Here is a 16,365-nt window from a genome sequence, read left to right on the forward strand (position 1 = left end):
ACCCGACTTCAAAGGGATCTCCTTAAAGAGCTTGGAGATACCCTCCAAGATCCAACAGCTGAGGGAGCACAAGCTAAGGTAGCTTCCCAGCTAGCGACGCTTAATTCTGTTAACTCCTCCATGAGGCTCATTTCCTATGCAGCCGATGAGGCGAGTAGAGCCGCTGGTACTGGGGTGGCCCTTAGGAGGCATGCCTGGATGCAGCTGTGTAACTTTGCGGAACCCTTTCGAGCATCCTTCACCAACACTCCCTTTGAAGGTTCCTTTCTTTTTGGACCACAGGTGAAAGACACTTTGACTAGGTGTGAGCAAGAAGGCAAGACTCGCTCTGCCGTGGTAGTCTGTTTTTCCACTCCCTCTAGACCCTACCCCAAGGGTCAGAAGAGTGGGAAGATGTGGTTCCGTAAATCTCAGGGAGCCTTGCCTGACACACGTAGTGATTTTTCCTCCAGAGGCAGAGGGGGAAACAATAATAATAGATGCCGCCCTCGTGGCAGAGGGGATCTGCAGAACCAGGGCAACAGAGAATCCTTCTCTGATAAGCCCTTCCAGCATCCCTGAAGGGTTGCCCGGCTGCTTAACTCTGGAGGCAGTCGGGGGGAGACTTTCGCTGTACCCAAAAGCCTGGCGAAGTTTGACACAAGACAGATGGGTACGGTCCATTATATCCGGAGGTTACAAAATTCCCTTCCAACAGCCTTCTTTACAGTCAAGGAAGACCCTCCCAGATGTTCCACCCAATCTGAAGGAGCAAGCAGTAATAGAAGTTTCAAAACTGCTAGAAAAAAGAGCCATCCAGGAAGTCCCGGCAGACCAGCACGGATCTGGAACTTACTCAAGGTTCTTTTTAGTACCAAAAAAGACAGGGGACTGGAGACCGATTCTGGATTTCAGCAGACTAAACCGGTCTGTGCAAAGAGCGAAGTTTCAGATGGTCACGCTACAGTCCATTCTACCCTTTCTGGGTCAGGACAATTGGATGTGCTCTATAGATCTTCAGGACGCGTACTACCATATAAAGATGGACAGGCGCTCCTGGAGATATCTTCGCTTCCGACTGGGGGCCAGTCATTATCAGTTCAGAGCTCTGCCCTTTGGTCTCACCACAGCCCCCAGGGTGTTCACCAAATGTATGGCAGTGGTCACGGCTCACTGGAGGCGTCAAAGATTCCAGGTGTTTCCGTATCTAGACGACTGGCTCCTTACTGCTACCACCAGACATCAACTCATACAAGCATGGGACTACACAAACTGCTAACAGCTCGGCACCACAATAAATTTCGAAAAGTCTGCCTTGTTGCCCTGTCAATCTATCACTTACATAGGAGCAGACTTAGACACAAGGGATATATTTGCAAGGCTACCACCAGAAAGGATGTCCGCAATTCATCAGCAGGTACAGGTTCTGATGCAGAGCAAAAGGAATCCAAGTCAGGTACATCCTTCAAACTCTGGGTTCCATGGCAGCAGCCATTCTCCTAATCCCACTGGCGAGCTTTCATATGAGGATTCTTCAATGGCTTCTGTTTACGCAGTGGTCTTTCCAAGAGCTACCCATGACTTACAAGGTCATGATCACAGATGCATGCAAAAGGCATCTTTCTTGGTGGATGGTCTCCCCACTAGTTATTCAGGGCAGACCATTCATACAACCCCCTCCGGTAACCACAGTGACAACAGACGCCTCCCTGATAGGGTGGGGGGGGGCATTATCTGGGCAGGACAGTCCAAGGCACGTGGCAACCTCACGAGTACCATCTGCACACAAATGTCCTGGAAATGAAAGCCGTGCTCCTGGCGTTGCAAGCCCTTTAAGACTCTCTTCCTCCTGGGACCATTGTTATTCAAACGGACAACATGTCAGTGGTGTGGTACACCAACAAGCAGGGAAGAACCAGGTCCTACCCCCTGTGTCAAGAAGCACTCGGACTTTGGTAGTGGGCGATTTCCTCCCAACGTTTTCTGATTGCAACGCACATCCCCAGGAGATCCAACGACATAGCGGACAGTCTCAGCAGAGCTATTCTCATGCCTTACGAGTGGTCTCTGAATCAGGAAGTTGTGAATCTTGTTTTCCGCAAATGGGGACAGCCTTGCTGCGATCTCTTTGCCACCCCCTTCAACAGCAAATGCAGCAACTACTTCTCCCTTCTTCCGCTTCTGGGTCACACACCCAGAGATGCTGTAGTCCACGATTGGCCCCAGGGACTTCTTTATGCCTTTCCTCCTTTCCCTCTGATACCCAGACTTATACAAAAAGCAATATCATTGGGTTGCAAAATGATCCTCATTGCTCCCTACTGGCCTCGACAGATGTGGTTCCCTTTCCTGCACCGTTACCTTCTCGATCGACTCTGGACCCAATTCCAGACCTCCTGGTTCATCAGTCAGGCGGGATGCATCAATCCCTCAAACCTCTCCAGCTCCCAGCTTGGTTGCTCCACTTCCAACCTTAGCCAGGCTTCCCAGCATTTCCCCAGCAGTCCATGACATTATCGTGTCCTCTCACAAGTCTACAACAAGGAAAACTTATGCTAGCAAATGGAAACGTTTTTCTTGTTGAGCAAAGACTAGGAATGTGGATCCCTTTTCAGCCCCAGTCCACGAAATCTTGGAATTCCTAGCTCAACTGTTTCATTCCGGGTCCGCTTCTTCTACGATCAGGGTACGAATGGCGGCCATTTCTAACTTTCATGTTGGTTTTTCGAACTCTTAACATTATGTCTCATAAGCTATGTAAAGCTTTTTTGAGAGGGGCAACGCTTCTTAGGCCTCCAGTGAGAGATCGCTCCTTGGGACCTTAATTTAGTCCTAACCTCCTTAATTTTGCCCCCTTTTGAACCAGCAGCGTCCTACTCTATCAAGTTGCTATCTTGGAAGACACTCTTTCTGGTAGCTATTACTTCAGCCAGACGTGTCTCCAAACTTCAGGCACTATGTGTTAAGGACAGGGTTGCTCTGAGGACTAATCCCTCGATGTTAAGTTGTCTATCTCGCCTTCATTCTTGCTGGATGGGTTCGGAGCCGACCTCGGCTCCGACTCGGCCACTCTAAAAGCTCGAGAGTTGGTTCCACCGGCTCGAGGCTCCCCTTATATCCCACAATGCTAGGCGTGAGTTACCTCAGATCTCGTTTGCCGATACAGCGATCGAGGTGTGTTTTCTACCGGCTCCAGGTTAGTGAAAGTTAGACTAGTTTAAATTCTTTAGACTTAAGCTAGCTTAGTGTATTTTTCTTTCCCCTTAGTGTAGTGGATATTATCCCTTCTACCTTTTATCCAGCCCCTTTTACTAAAGAACTTATAGTTCTTTCCCTAAGGCCTTCGGGCCCTTCCTTCCCTATCCTTAGGGTGTGTATGTGTTTGATTAGGGAGTTTTAACTTAACTTACCTTTAGTTTAAATAATTCCCTTTGAACCCCTATCAGTGTAATCTGTGTGTGTGTGTTTTCTGTGTGTGATTACACTTGGTTCCTTGAGTATGTCCAAGGATACAAAGGTCTCAGGCTTCAAGAAGTGTGACTCGTGCTGTCAGAAAATGTCTCTGACAGACGGTCACACTTCTTGTGTGTATTGCCTGGGACCTTTACACCTGCAGGACTCTTGTGCTGTATGCCATGGCTTCAGCCCTAGAGTCCTGCAGGAGAGAAAAAATAAACTCATTTTGAGGGGTTTGATTAAGCCTGAAGGTTCCCTTTCTGTGTCATCGGGGAAACCTTCTAAGGCTTCCAAGACATCGGCTCCAGCTTCAGAGTCGAGGCCTAAGGCTTCGAAGCCTACTGCTTCATCGGCTCCGGCTGGAGCCGATGAGTCTTTGACTGCAGTATCTGTGGTTTCCTCGGCTCGCGGAGCCGAGGCATTAGAGATTCCTGAGTCAGCTCCGATCAGACCATCGGAGCCGACATCTAGAAAGAGATCGAGGTCACCGTCCCTTGGCTCTGTTCATTCGGCTCCAGCGTCTCCCCTGCTGTCTGAACGGAGCCACAGATCTCACTCCTCCAGGTCATCGAGGCTCTCAGATCACGACCTCCAGAGGGTAGTGAGTAGACTTTTGAAGTCCGAGGCACTGGCCCAAATGCTCCAGAGTCCGACTCATCAGTCGATGCCTCAACTTGTTCCAATAAATATTCCTCCTCCGACTCCTTTGAGCTCGGAGCCAGGGCGTCTCGGGACTGAGACTGTGGTAGCGTCGGAGCCGATACAATTGTCTTCGGCTCCGTCGTCGGCTCCGATTTCTTCTTTTGAAGAATCTCGGCGCCGGCTTCCCTCGTCGGCTCGAGGGGTGAGTGGCATCGGACCCTTGTCCGACCCCCTCTCCCTCTCGGTGCTTGGCGCTGGTGAGTTCGGCTCCAACATCGGCCTCGGAGCCATCTCTGTCGGTGCCGAGGGAGGTTCTCAGCTTCTCGGAGCGGGGACCTCTGGCTCTGCCGGACAGGGGTGCGTTTGAGGTCATGCGGAGTGTGTTGGAACCTTGTTCGACTCCACAGTCGGCTCCGTCCGCCCCTCCCTCTTGGTGCCTTTGGTTATGTCGACTCACTCCCTCATCCCAGACCGCAGAGAGCCAGCTCCTCAAGAATCCCCTGTGGGGATCTCATCCTCTTCGAGGCCTCCCTGAATTGGCAGGGGAGCCCCTAGGAAGAGAAAGTGTAAGAGGAAGCACATAGACTCACCTGAGTCTGTCACCTCTGACACAGATTTAGAGGATTCGAGGGTTCCCCGTTCCCCTTCTGAAGATGTCTCCTTTGCAGACATTCTAGAGATCCTGAAACAGAGGGGAAATTGGCCAGCCCTTAACCCTTCGGAGGATGAATCTGTGTATCTTGAGGCGTTTGGCTCTCGCTCTTCCACCTCCTGGGTGTCCCCCCCCTTTGATCCCCTCATGCAGGTGGTTGCAAAGAAGGCCTGGACGGCTCCTGATTCAGTGGACCCTACCCCCAGGAGACCTTCCAAATTTATAACAGCACCAACTGACAAGCAATTTCTCACAAAAGGTGTTTCTGTGGATGCTGTGGTGGTAGCTGCTGCCACCAAGAAGGAACTAGCTGATCCTTCAGTGCCTGTTCATCCCCCTAACAAAGAATCTAGGTCTATGGGCAGGTGCGGAAGCGGATGTTCTCGTCAGCGACCTTTGCTATGCGTTAAGCTGAACTACCTATGCCATTTTACTCGTCTTCAAAGAGACTTGATCAAAGAAGCGAGTGACATGTTGAAGGATCCTACGGCTGCGGGTTTTCAAGACAAGATGAACACTCAGCTGGCTACCCTGAACTCCATAGCTAACTCCTCCATGCCTCCTCTCTTATGCGGCTGATGGAGCGAGCAGGGCCGCAGGGACAGGTGTGGCCTTACGCAGGCATGCCTGGATGTGGCTATGCAACTTTGCGGACCCCTTTAAAACGTCATTCACTAATTCCCCGTTTGATGGATCATCTCTTTTTGGTCCTCAAGTGAAAGAAACCTTGACTAGGTGCGAGACAGATGGCAAGACTCTTTCTGCCGTCGGAGTCCGTTTTTCTACTCATTCTAGGCCTTACCCCAAAGGCCAGAAAAGTGGGAAAATGTGGTTCCGCAAACAATCTCAAGGGACTTCGCCTGATGCACAGAGTCGGTTCCCCGCCAGAGGCAGAGGAGGGAACAACAATGGTAGACGTCGCCCTAGAGGCAGGGGGGGTCCGCAGAACCAGGGCAATCGAGAAGCCTTCTCTGATAAGCCCTTTCAGCATCCCTGAGGTGTTGCCCGACTGCCCACCTTCGGAGGCAGTCGGGGGAAGATTGTCACTGTACCCAGAAGCCTGGCTATCCCTGACTCAAGACAAATGGGTACAGTCCATCATTTCCGAAGGCTATTCCATTCCCTTTGTTCGCATTCCAAACCAATCAAAAAAAACCCTACCAGATGTTCCACCGGCTCAAAGGGATCTTGCAGCTTTGGAAATTTCAAAGCTGCTTGCAAAAAGAGGAATTCAGCCAGTTCCAGCAGACCAGCAAGGATCCGGAATCTACTCCAGGTTCTTTTTAGTTCCAAAGAAAACGGGGACTGGAGACCAATTTTGGATCTCAGTATCTTGAACAAGTCAGTCAAGAAAACAAGATTTCGGATGGTCACGCTGCAGTCCATCCTTCCCCTATTGGGAAAGGGAAACTGGATGTGCTCTATAGACCTTCAGGATGCGTACTATCACATAAAAATGAACAGACGCTCCAGAAGATTCCTCCGCTTCAGGCTGGGAACCAGTCATTTTCAATTCAGGGTCCTGCCCTTTGGTCTCACCACTGCCCCCGGGTGTTTACCAAATGCATGGCAGTGGTAGCTTCTCACCTGAGACGTCAAGGATTCCAGGTGTTTCCATATTTGGACGACTGGCTCCTCACAGCTCCCACCAAGCATCTTCTTCTATTGGCCAGGGACTACACCTTTCGCATTTGTCAAAATTTAGGCATTTCAATAAATTGCGAAAAGTCTGTTTTGTCGCCTTGTCGCACTATTACCTTCATAGGCGCAAATCTAGACACAGTCAACATGTCTGAGACTAACAGATCAGAGAATAACAGACATACACAAACTGGTCTCGCTCCTCTTCAGCAGCAACAGAATCAAAGCCAGGTTAGTTCTGAAAGTGTTGGGGATTATGGCAGCTGCCATACCTCTGCTTCCATTAGCCAGATTCCACATGAGAATCCTTCAATGGATGCTCTTCACGCAATGGTCATACCAGCAACTTCCGATGTCCCACACCATCATGATTACGCAAACATGCAGAAATCATCTTCTGTGGTGGATGTCTTCCCCTCAGGTCTTATGGGGAAGACCCTTTGTCCCTTCCCCTCCGGTTGCTACTCTGACAACGGACACCTCCCTGATCGGGTGGGGGGGGGGGCATTATCAGGGCAGAACTGTCCAGGGCACATGGCAACCAGACGAATGCCACTTGCACATAAATGTTCTAGAGATGAGAGCAGTGCTTTTAGCGTTGCAAGCCCTTCAAGACTCTCTTCCCTTGGGAACGATAGCAATCCAGACGGACAATATGTCTGTAGTGTGGTATATCAACAAACAAGGCGGAACCAGGTCCTACCCCCTGTGTCGAGAAGCACTCAGACTGTGGCAATGGGCGATTTCTTCTCAGTGGTTTCTGATAGCAACGCACATCCCCGGGAAGTCCAATCAAATCGCGGACAAGTTGAGCAGAGCTATCCTCATGCCTCACGAGTGGTCTCTGAAAGACTCTGTTGTGAGAGAAATTTTTCTCAAGTGGGGTCAGCCTTGCTGCGACCTTTTTGCTACTCCCCAAAACAGCAAGTGCAGAGATTATTTCACCCTATTCCCTTTACCAGGCCAGCCCAGCAGAGACGGTCTAGTCCAAGTTTGGCCCCGGGGACTTCTGTATGCATTTCCTCCCTACCCACTAATCTCTCAAGTGATACAGAAAGCTATCGCTCAGAAGGCCTCGTTGATCCTCATTGCTCCTTACTGGCCTCGACAGGTTTGGTTCCCCTTTCTACATCATTTTCTGTTGGAGCGACCTTGGCATCTGGACCTAGTTCCAGATCTTTTGATCCATCAGTCGGGTCAGTTTCATCGCTCCCTTCCCTCTCTGAACCTCACTGCTTGGTTCCTCCAATTCCAACCTTAGCCAGGCTTCCTCAAATATCTCACTCTGTCCGAGATATTTTGATAGCTTCCCATAAATCTTCCACTCGAAAGATTTATTTGAGTAAGTGGAAAGGTTTCCTATTGGGCTCAAGGAAGGGACATAGATCCTTTCACTGCTTCCATCCAAATGGTCCTTGATTTTCTAGCTGAACTCTTCCATGCAGGTTCATCTCCTTCTACTCTTAAAGTTCAATTGGCAGCTATTTCTAACTTTCATGTGGGCATTTCAGAGTCTGCCATAATGTCCCACAAGCTTTGCAAAGCCTTTTGAAGGAGTTTTTCTACTCAGACCTCCTATAAGAAATCCTCCTCCTCCTTGGGACCTAAATTTAGTTCTTAGTTCTTTGATTCTTTCCCCTTTCGAACCTGCAGCCTCCTGTTCTTTAAAATTGCTATCATGGAAGACACTCTTTCTGGTAGCTATTATTTCACCTAGAAGAGTTTCAGAACTTCATGCACTCAGCTGTCGACCTTATCTGTTGTTCCATAAGGACAGGGTATCTCTACGAACCAACCCGTCTTTTTTACCTAAGATAGCCTCGGCGTCTAACCTAAATCAAAGCATTGACCTTTCTGTGTTTTTTCCAGAATATTCTAACAGGTCTGAACAAAATTGCATTGGCTAGATGTTCATCGTCAGTTAAGGTACTATTTGGATAGAACCAAACAATTCAGAAAATCTGACCAGCTGTTTGTCTCTTATGCAGAAGGCAGAAAGGGACTTTCAGTTTCAAAGGTATCATTATCTAGATGGCTAACATCTCTGATTTCCCTTGTTTATGAAATTAGACACCAAAAGCTGCCTAACAAACCTAAAGCCCATTCTACCAGAGCTTTGGCTACTTCTATAGCCTTCCAAGACAGACTGCCTATTGACACCATTTGTGCAGCGGCTACTTGGGCTACTCCTCACACTTTCATTTCTCATTATAAGTTGGATTTAGCTTCTAGGCATAGAGCTAACTTTGGTTCCACTGTTCTCAAGAGTCTGTTCCGTTAGGCCACCCGGGACAAGGTGCTAGGGCGGTCCCATCCAGCAAGAATGAAGCGAGATAGACAACTTAACATATAGAAGTTATGTTCTTACCATAACGCTCCATGTTAGTTGTCTTCTTCTCCGCCTTCTTAAGGCTTCCCACCCTCCTTCCCCTGGCCTGGACAGACCTAGAGGAGTTTTGATTGTGACCTCTCTTTCTACCACCTCTTTACTTTAGGTATATGCTGCTGTGCATATTTTCCTGGATCAGGATGTAGGTCACCCTTCTCTTCTCCCTGGTTTATAGAGGTGGACTTTGTTTATAGTTATTCTGTTACTATTATAAGCTGGGCTTAGCTTACAAACGAGATCTGAGGTAACTCACGCCTAGCATTGTGGGATATAAGGGGAGCCTCGAGCTGGTGGAACCAACTCTCGAGCTTTTAGAGTGGCAGTCGAGCCGAGGTCGGCTCCGAACCCATCCAGCAAGAAGAAGGCGAGAAGAAGACAACTAACATGGAACGTTATGGTAAGAACATAACTTCTATTTTCTTCCTAAAGTCTGCTCAGAAAGTAATTTAAACCAATCTGTAGATCTTCCTGTATTTTTCCCTAATCATACCAACAAGGCAGAATACAAACTACACCAACTGGACGTTCATAGGCAATTGCGTTTTTACCTGCACAGAACTAAAGTAAGGAAGTCGGACCAACTATTCCTCTCTTATGCCTTGGGCAAACAAGGTCTCCCAGTTTCCAAGGTAACATTGTCCAGATGGTTGTCACACACTATTTCTTTCATTTATCAGTTAAGGAACAAACAATTACCCATTAAACCGAAAGGTCATTCTACTAGGGCCTTGGCCACCTCTGTAGCCTTCCAGTCTAGGTTGCCCATGGATTCCATCTGTGCAGCTGCCACGTGGGCAAACCCTCATACCTTTATTTCTCATTACAAGTTGGATATGGTCTCCAGGAGCAGAGCCGACTTTGGTTCCACTGTTCTGAAAAGTCTATTCCACTGAGCCACCCAGGTTTTTAGGTGCTAGGGACGCTGTCCCAACCAGCAAGAACGAGTGCGAGATGGACAACTTAACATAAAGAAGTTATGTACCTACCATAACGTTCCATGTTAGTTGTCTTCATCTCGCCTTCCTTCTTGCGTCCCACCCTCCATCCCCCTGTCCTAGTGGATCGAGAGGAGTTTTTTTCTGTTTCACTGGCTGTGTGTTCTCTTGTTTCCTTTATTGACTTAAGAGAATATGGCAGGTATAGTCAACTGATTCTTGACTGATTTATTATGTTATGTCTGGAGTTAGCTATTTCAAACGAGATCTCGGTAGCTATCGCTAGGCATTATGGGATAAGGGGTAGCCTTGAGCCAGTAAACATCTCTCGAGCTATTGAAGATGGCCGAGTCGGAGCCGAGGATCGGCTACAAACCCAGCCAGCAAGAAGGAAGGCGAGATGAAGACATCTAACATGGAATGTTATGGTAGGCACATAACTTCTTTTTCCTTATGATTCTTCTGATCAGGAATATGATATTTCTGTTTTTTCTGATTACCAGGATTTACCCCTATCTACTTGTGAGGATTCTTTTGCAGAGGATTCTATTCCCTCTGCTTCCCCTCCAGAGATTTTTCTTTTGGGGAAACCTTGCACAAACTTAGGGTGCATTTCCGCTGGGAAAGCCAGGATTACTCTGACTCCAAAAAGAGGCTTAGGGAATTCTTACTCCTCCCTCAACACAGGCCTTTAGCTGTCCCTCCAGTTCTGGACATTGTAGATGATGCTTTCTTGGAATCTAGCCTTTCCCCAGACACTTTACCAACAGCTCCCAGAAAACCTGATGGGTACTACAGAGTACCTGACTCTCACAAGTTCGTCTTCAAGAATCCTATTGCAGATCCAGAGACCATTTCCCAAGGACCAAAGGGCATTATGGCTACTGCTGCCAAAAACCCTACCCCCTCTGATAGAGATTCTAGAGCCTTGGACAGATGGGGTAAGAAGGTATATACTTCTGCTACTTTGGCCATTAAGGCTTTAAATTGCCAGTTTCATATGTTAAAGTACTAGCAGCATATTATTGGACTACTTAAACAGAAAATGATGTTGATTCCTGACTGTACTGAACACAAAGAATTACAGGATTTAATGCATTCTGCAGAACAAGTTGGTAAACATACTTTGCAATGTGGTTTTGACTCTTTAGAAGCAACTTACAGGGCTGCTGTCACTGGGTCTGTACTTAGAAGGCATGCTTGGCTTAAGGAGCAAAACTTGCCAGATTATGTTAAAGCTAAATTACTGGATGCTCCCTTAAACCAAGACCATCTGTTTGGCAACAAAGCTGAAGAAGTTTTCAGAAAGGTGGAGGAAAAAGCTAAATCTATGCAAACTGTTAAGGATTTCCTGCAAGTACAGCCTCCCAGATTTAGTAGGCATTGGGCTTCAAAGAATTGGTCCTTTCCAGCCTCTTCCAGGCCTTCTCAGTCCAAACCCAGGAACAGCAGATCACCTAGATTACAGTCTCAGGCAATGCACAGGCCTAACCAGTGGGGGGCTCCCACTTCCAAAGCAGGGAATAGTAAGACACCCCCTAGAGGAAAATGGCCCAATGACTTAACCTTAGCCCTTCCAAGCCCTGCTCCCTTAGGAGGAAAGCTTGCCCTACATGCAAAAAACTGGGAATTCATTACCCAGGACAAATGGGTTTTGCATATAGTTTCCCAAGGATACAAATTCCACTTCCACACCCTACCAACCCCAAACGGTTGGCCAGACATACACCCAAGTCAGTGGGCAGAGGCTCAGCAGCAGGTTCTCTCTCTTCTAAGTATCAGGGCTATTTAACCTGTCCCAGCAGAACAAAGGGGACAAGGTTTTTATTCAAGACTTTTCCTGGTACCCAGAAAAGACAGCTCCTGGCGTCCTATCCTGGACCTCTCTATTCTAAACACTTTTTTGGTAATCCCAAAATTCAAGATGCTAACACTTCAACAACTGCTTCCTATGCTACGCAAAGATGCCTGGTTGGCAAACTTACACTTAAAGGAAGCTTATCTGCACATTCCAGTAAGGGAATCTTGCAGGAAATACCTATGCTTCAGGGCAGGCTCCATGCACCATCAATTCTCTGCACTTCCCTTTGGCTGCCCAGGGTATTCACAAAGTGTCTAGCTCCAGCCATTGCATTTTGCAGGCAGATAAATATTCAAATATACCCATACTTGGACGATTGTCTGATTCAGGCAGAAAGCAAAGAATTGTTATTAAAACATCTGGCATTCATAAAGAACATTTTAAACTCACTGGGATACACCATAAACGAAAAGAAATCTCGCCTAGTACCCTGCCAACAGATTGTATTCCTGGGAGAAAGCTTGAATGCAACTTCCCAGATGGCTTTCCTCACTCCAGAGAAACAAGTTTATTTGACAACCTACTTCAAACTACTTGCTGCAAAGACCCAGCTGTCTGCAAGGAAAATTCTGCAAGCCCTGGGCTTCATGGCCTCTTGCATTCTACTAATTCCATATGCAGGACTGCATATGAGGAAACTACAGTGGTATCTAAAAAGCCTATGCTGTCAACATTCTTAGGACTTGGAATCAATGATTCCTATCATTCCTTGTATAAAGACAGTTTCTTTGGTGGGCATAGGCCTGCTACCACAACAAGGGTCTCCCTTTCACTCTACCCCCTGCCGCCCAAACCCTAATAGCAGACGCATCAGACTATGCATGGGGGGGGGCTCACTTGGCAGGGCAGTGCATTCAGGGCAAATGGAACCAAGACAGATGCACCTGCATATCAACCAAAAAGAAATGTTAGTTGTACAGAATTCCCTGATGGCCTTCAAGGACCACATTCTTCCAGGACAATTATTGGTAAAGACAGACAACACCACAGTTATGTGGTACATAAACAAACAGGGAGGAACCCACTTGTACCCTCTCTGCAGACTAGCTATGGCTCTGTGGAATACAGTCTTGAACTACCAAGTGCACCTACAAGCTCAGTTCCTGCCAGGCAAGCTAAATTTACTGGCAGACGACCTAAGCAGAAATCTCATGGACCCACACGAGTGGAAACTGGAACCAAAAATATTCAACCTCTTGAGGAACAAATGGGGCAGTCCAGAGATAGACCTGTTTGCCTCCCCTCAGAACTACCAATTGGACCAATTCTGCACAAGGACTTCCCACAGTCAAACTTGGAAAGTGGATGCCCTGTCCTTTACCTGGGAAAGCCTCTCAGTTTATGCCTTTCCCCCTCTGCCTCTCCTCTCGAAGGTTCTGCTAAAGATCAAACAGGACAATCCAAGGACAATTCTGATTGCACCAGACTGGCCTCACCAGCACTGGTACCCCCTCTTGTGCAGTATGACACTGCTGGAACCATGGCACCTGCCTCAGACCCCTTCCTTGCTGTCCCAACAGGCGGGCCAGATTCTGCGCCCTCAGCTTCAAACCCTGAACCTTGCAGCCTGGCTAATTCCTTGAGCTCTCCAATAGCATCCCTCAGTAAGCAGGTGCTCAATGTCATTCTGGAGGCAAGGAGGCCTAGTACTAGAAAATCCTATGCTGAAAAGTAGAAAAGATACTGTTCCTGGAGCCAGATTCAGGGGATGGGCACAACGGTGCCCAGCTTACCTCATATTCTTCAGTACTTAACAGAAATGCTCCACAAGGGCCTATCCTTCTCAATTAAAATTCATGCCTCTGCCATTTCAGCACATTATAATACTGAACCACCCCTCTTCTCTCACCCCCTGCTAAAGCAATTCCTCAGAGGGGTCATAATTTTAAGACCCCCCTCCCCCCCCCAGGAGAGCCCATACTCCAGCTTGGGACCTTAACTTTGTACTGAAAAGCCCACTCTCTCTCCTTTTGAGCCAGCTGCAACTGCAAAGTTGAAATTCCTTTCTTGGAAAACAGCCTTCCTTCTAGCCATCACTTCTGCAAGAAGAGTGTTTGAATTACAGGCACTCATGGCAGTGGAGCCCTTCATTATTTTCCATGCGGACAGGGTTTCCCTCAGGATCAGTTCTACCTTTATGCTCAAGATGGTGTCTAGGTGGCCCTTAATCAGTCCATTCATTTGCCTACCTTTTTCCCGAATCCACAAAACAAAGGAGAACGAATACTGCACTCTGTGGACGTGCACAGACAACTTAGTTTTTATTTGAACAGGACTAAGCCTCTCAGAAAATCTGAGCAGCTGCTAGTTGGCTTTGCTGCAGGGGCAGAGGGGAAGGCCATTTCAAAGCAAACCATTTCCAAATGGATAGACCATTGCATTCATTTCTGCTATAAGCACCATGGAAAACCTATCCCACAAGGGATAAGATTACATTCCACCAGGGCTGCATCTACCTCTACAGCCTTTCTCAGAGGTGTCCCTACCAGGGACATCCTAGAAGCTGCTACCTGGAGCTCTGTACATACCTTCACCAAGCATTACCACATGCCTATTTTTTTGAAATCCAGAGCTGGTTTTGCCAGCAGGGCTTAATAGCTGGCCCTAATGCTCTCTAACTTCCTCCAACCTTCCTTAGCTTTGGGAATCAACCCAAATGTGATGACTGCAACAGTGAAACATGAAGAACATAGTACAGTTGTGTACACTTACCATAGATGTAGATGTTCGAGTGTATTTACTGTTGCAGTCCTGGTTACCCTCCCTCCAGCCCCCCCTGACTTCTCTTGACTTTACCTTTCCTTCTTGGTTGGTGTATTTAAGCTTTCTGGTGTATTTGCTTTTTGTTGGAGGGGTACCATAACATACAATCGCTTCCTTTTGTGGGGGCAGCTGACATCTGAGGCAAGAAAAACTGATTTAATGGCGTCGGCTGCATATTTTATACCCCTAGCATCATGGAAGAAGAGGCAGCATCCGACGCAAGAATCCAAGACTCTGGTATTCAGGCCAGCTGAGGGCTACCTGCAGACAGATAACTCAAATGTGATGACTGCAACAGTGAATACACTCGAACATCTACATTTATGGTAAGTATACACAACTTTTGGGGGGGTTCCTATTATGTTATCGAAAGATAATGTAATTGAACGCTCAGAACTTCGAAACGGCCGCATTTCGAAGATTGCATTGTGGGATCGCAGTACAGTGAAGTTTGGGATCTTTGCCCTTTCCTCACTGTAGTACGATCTCAGAATTGGAATATATATTTGGCGGGGGTGTGGGGGGCACAGCCCCCACAATAAAAGCTTTGATATGCGGCCGTTTCGACGTTTTGAGCGTTCGATTATTTTTCGATAATGTAATATGAACCCATGTTTCGGTGCTTCTCACAATTATACTCTGTGTTCTGTTTGCCTAGCGTTTGTCCTGAAGTCGTCTCTCCTCCTTGTCTTTTTATTTAGAAAACCAACATTTAAAGTTGTCTGTACAGGATGCTATGGCGGAGTCTTCCTGTCCTGAGAGTCAGCTGCCTGCTAAGAAAAAGGTAAAAAAATCTCCAGTCTGTTTTGGCTTTTCTGCAGCCTCCCCTGGACGTCTCTCTCAAGGCTGGTAAAAGGCCAGAGGATCATATGGTTGTTGCTTTGGATTTCTCTGTCACTACCCTTTCAGAAGCTGGCAGGGATTTGACTTCTTGCGCATCCTCTGAGGCTTTACAAATGTCTGCTCCAGTCATTGAGGGGGAACCTTGGCTGATTACATCTGAGGGACAAGAGGGATTCTGCAGATTCAAGTCTAGGAGGAGATTCCTATTATACTGATAGTGTCAGTAGGGTTCTGAACTGCCTAGGGTTTTTTGTACAGATGTCCTCAAAAGAAACAACAAAAAGCCAAACACATTGCCTCTGCTGTTAGATCCCAAACGTGAAAGGCAGGATTTTACTTAGGGGTTATTTAATGCTCTGATGGCCCTGAAGCCTCCTCAAGGAGTCTGTGCCTGCCCCTCCCTGGTCCTCTGCTTAAGAGAGCAAGAGTTCTCTGAGGATCTGAATTTTGGGCAAGAGTCTGGCATACTCTTCTCAGATCCCTTCTCCTTTGGATTATGGATCTGAGGAGTAGAATTATATTAGTTCAGATTCTCCCTTAGAAGAACATTCTTTTGGAGGCACTACTTCCTGCATGCTGGAATATTTCAAATGGGATTGTTCTCGGCTTTCTGATATTCTGAAGAGGTATTGTGAACCCATCCAGATGGAGTCTTCCAAACCCTCTGCTGTTCCTCCACTTCTGGCTGCCCTCTTCCATACCTTTTCAGGAGCCTCTGTTGCCCCGGATTCTCATCATCCAGCCCCCGAGAAACTTGACAGTTTTTGCAAGGTGCTTGATAATTGTAATTTTTGTCTGAATGTCCTTCTGCTGACCCTTTTGTAGTGTGTCTGTCTCTCTCTCTTAACAAATCTTCTAAACTTTTGATTTCTACTACACTACTTCCTTCACACAAAGACAATAGATCCATGGAAAGTCTAGGCCAAAAAGGTTTATATTGCTGCTACCCTGACTTTTAGGGCCATCAGTTACCAGACTTGTATGACTAGGTATGTTTTAACCCCTTTTTCATCAAGCTTCTCAGGTAATTTCTGACCTTTGTAATTCTGTAGGGAGGACCTCATCCCATTCTTTGTTGGGCTCTACTTCTCAAGTGGTGTGACACTCTTAAATGTAGTTATGATGCAGATGATGCTTCTTCTAGGGCTGCTACATTTAGTTCTGTTCTGAGATGTTACTCTTGGCTTTGTCTTCAAACTGTTGG

At 47.3% G+C, this 16,365-nt stretch overlaps 1 protein-coding gene across 1 annotated transcript in view; it reads left to right on the top strand.

Moving 5' to 3' along the window:
- Positions 1–16,365, top strand: part of FAM13B (family with sequence similarity 13 member B) — a 2,585,606-nt gene that overhangs the window by 2,186,799 nt on the left and 382,442 nt on the right. The gene's annotated exons all lie outside the window — the stretch shown is intronic.

The sequence above is a fragment of the Protopterus annectens genome, chromosome 4.part0 (genome assembly GCF_019279795.1).
Source record: "Protopterus annectens isolate FY-2018-M chromosome 4.part0, PAN1.0, whole genome shotgun sequence".
NCBI lineage: Eukaryota > Metazoa > Chordata > Ceratodontiformes > Protopteridae > Protopterus > Protopterus annectens.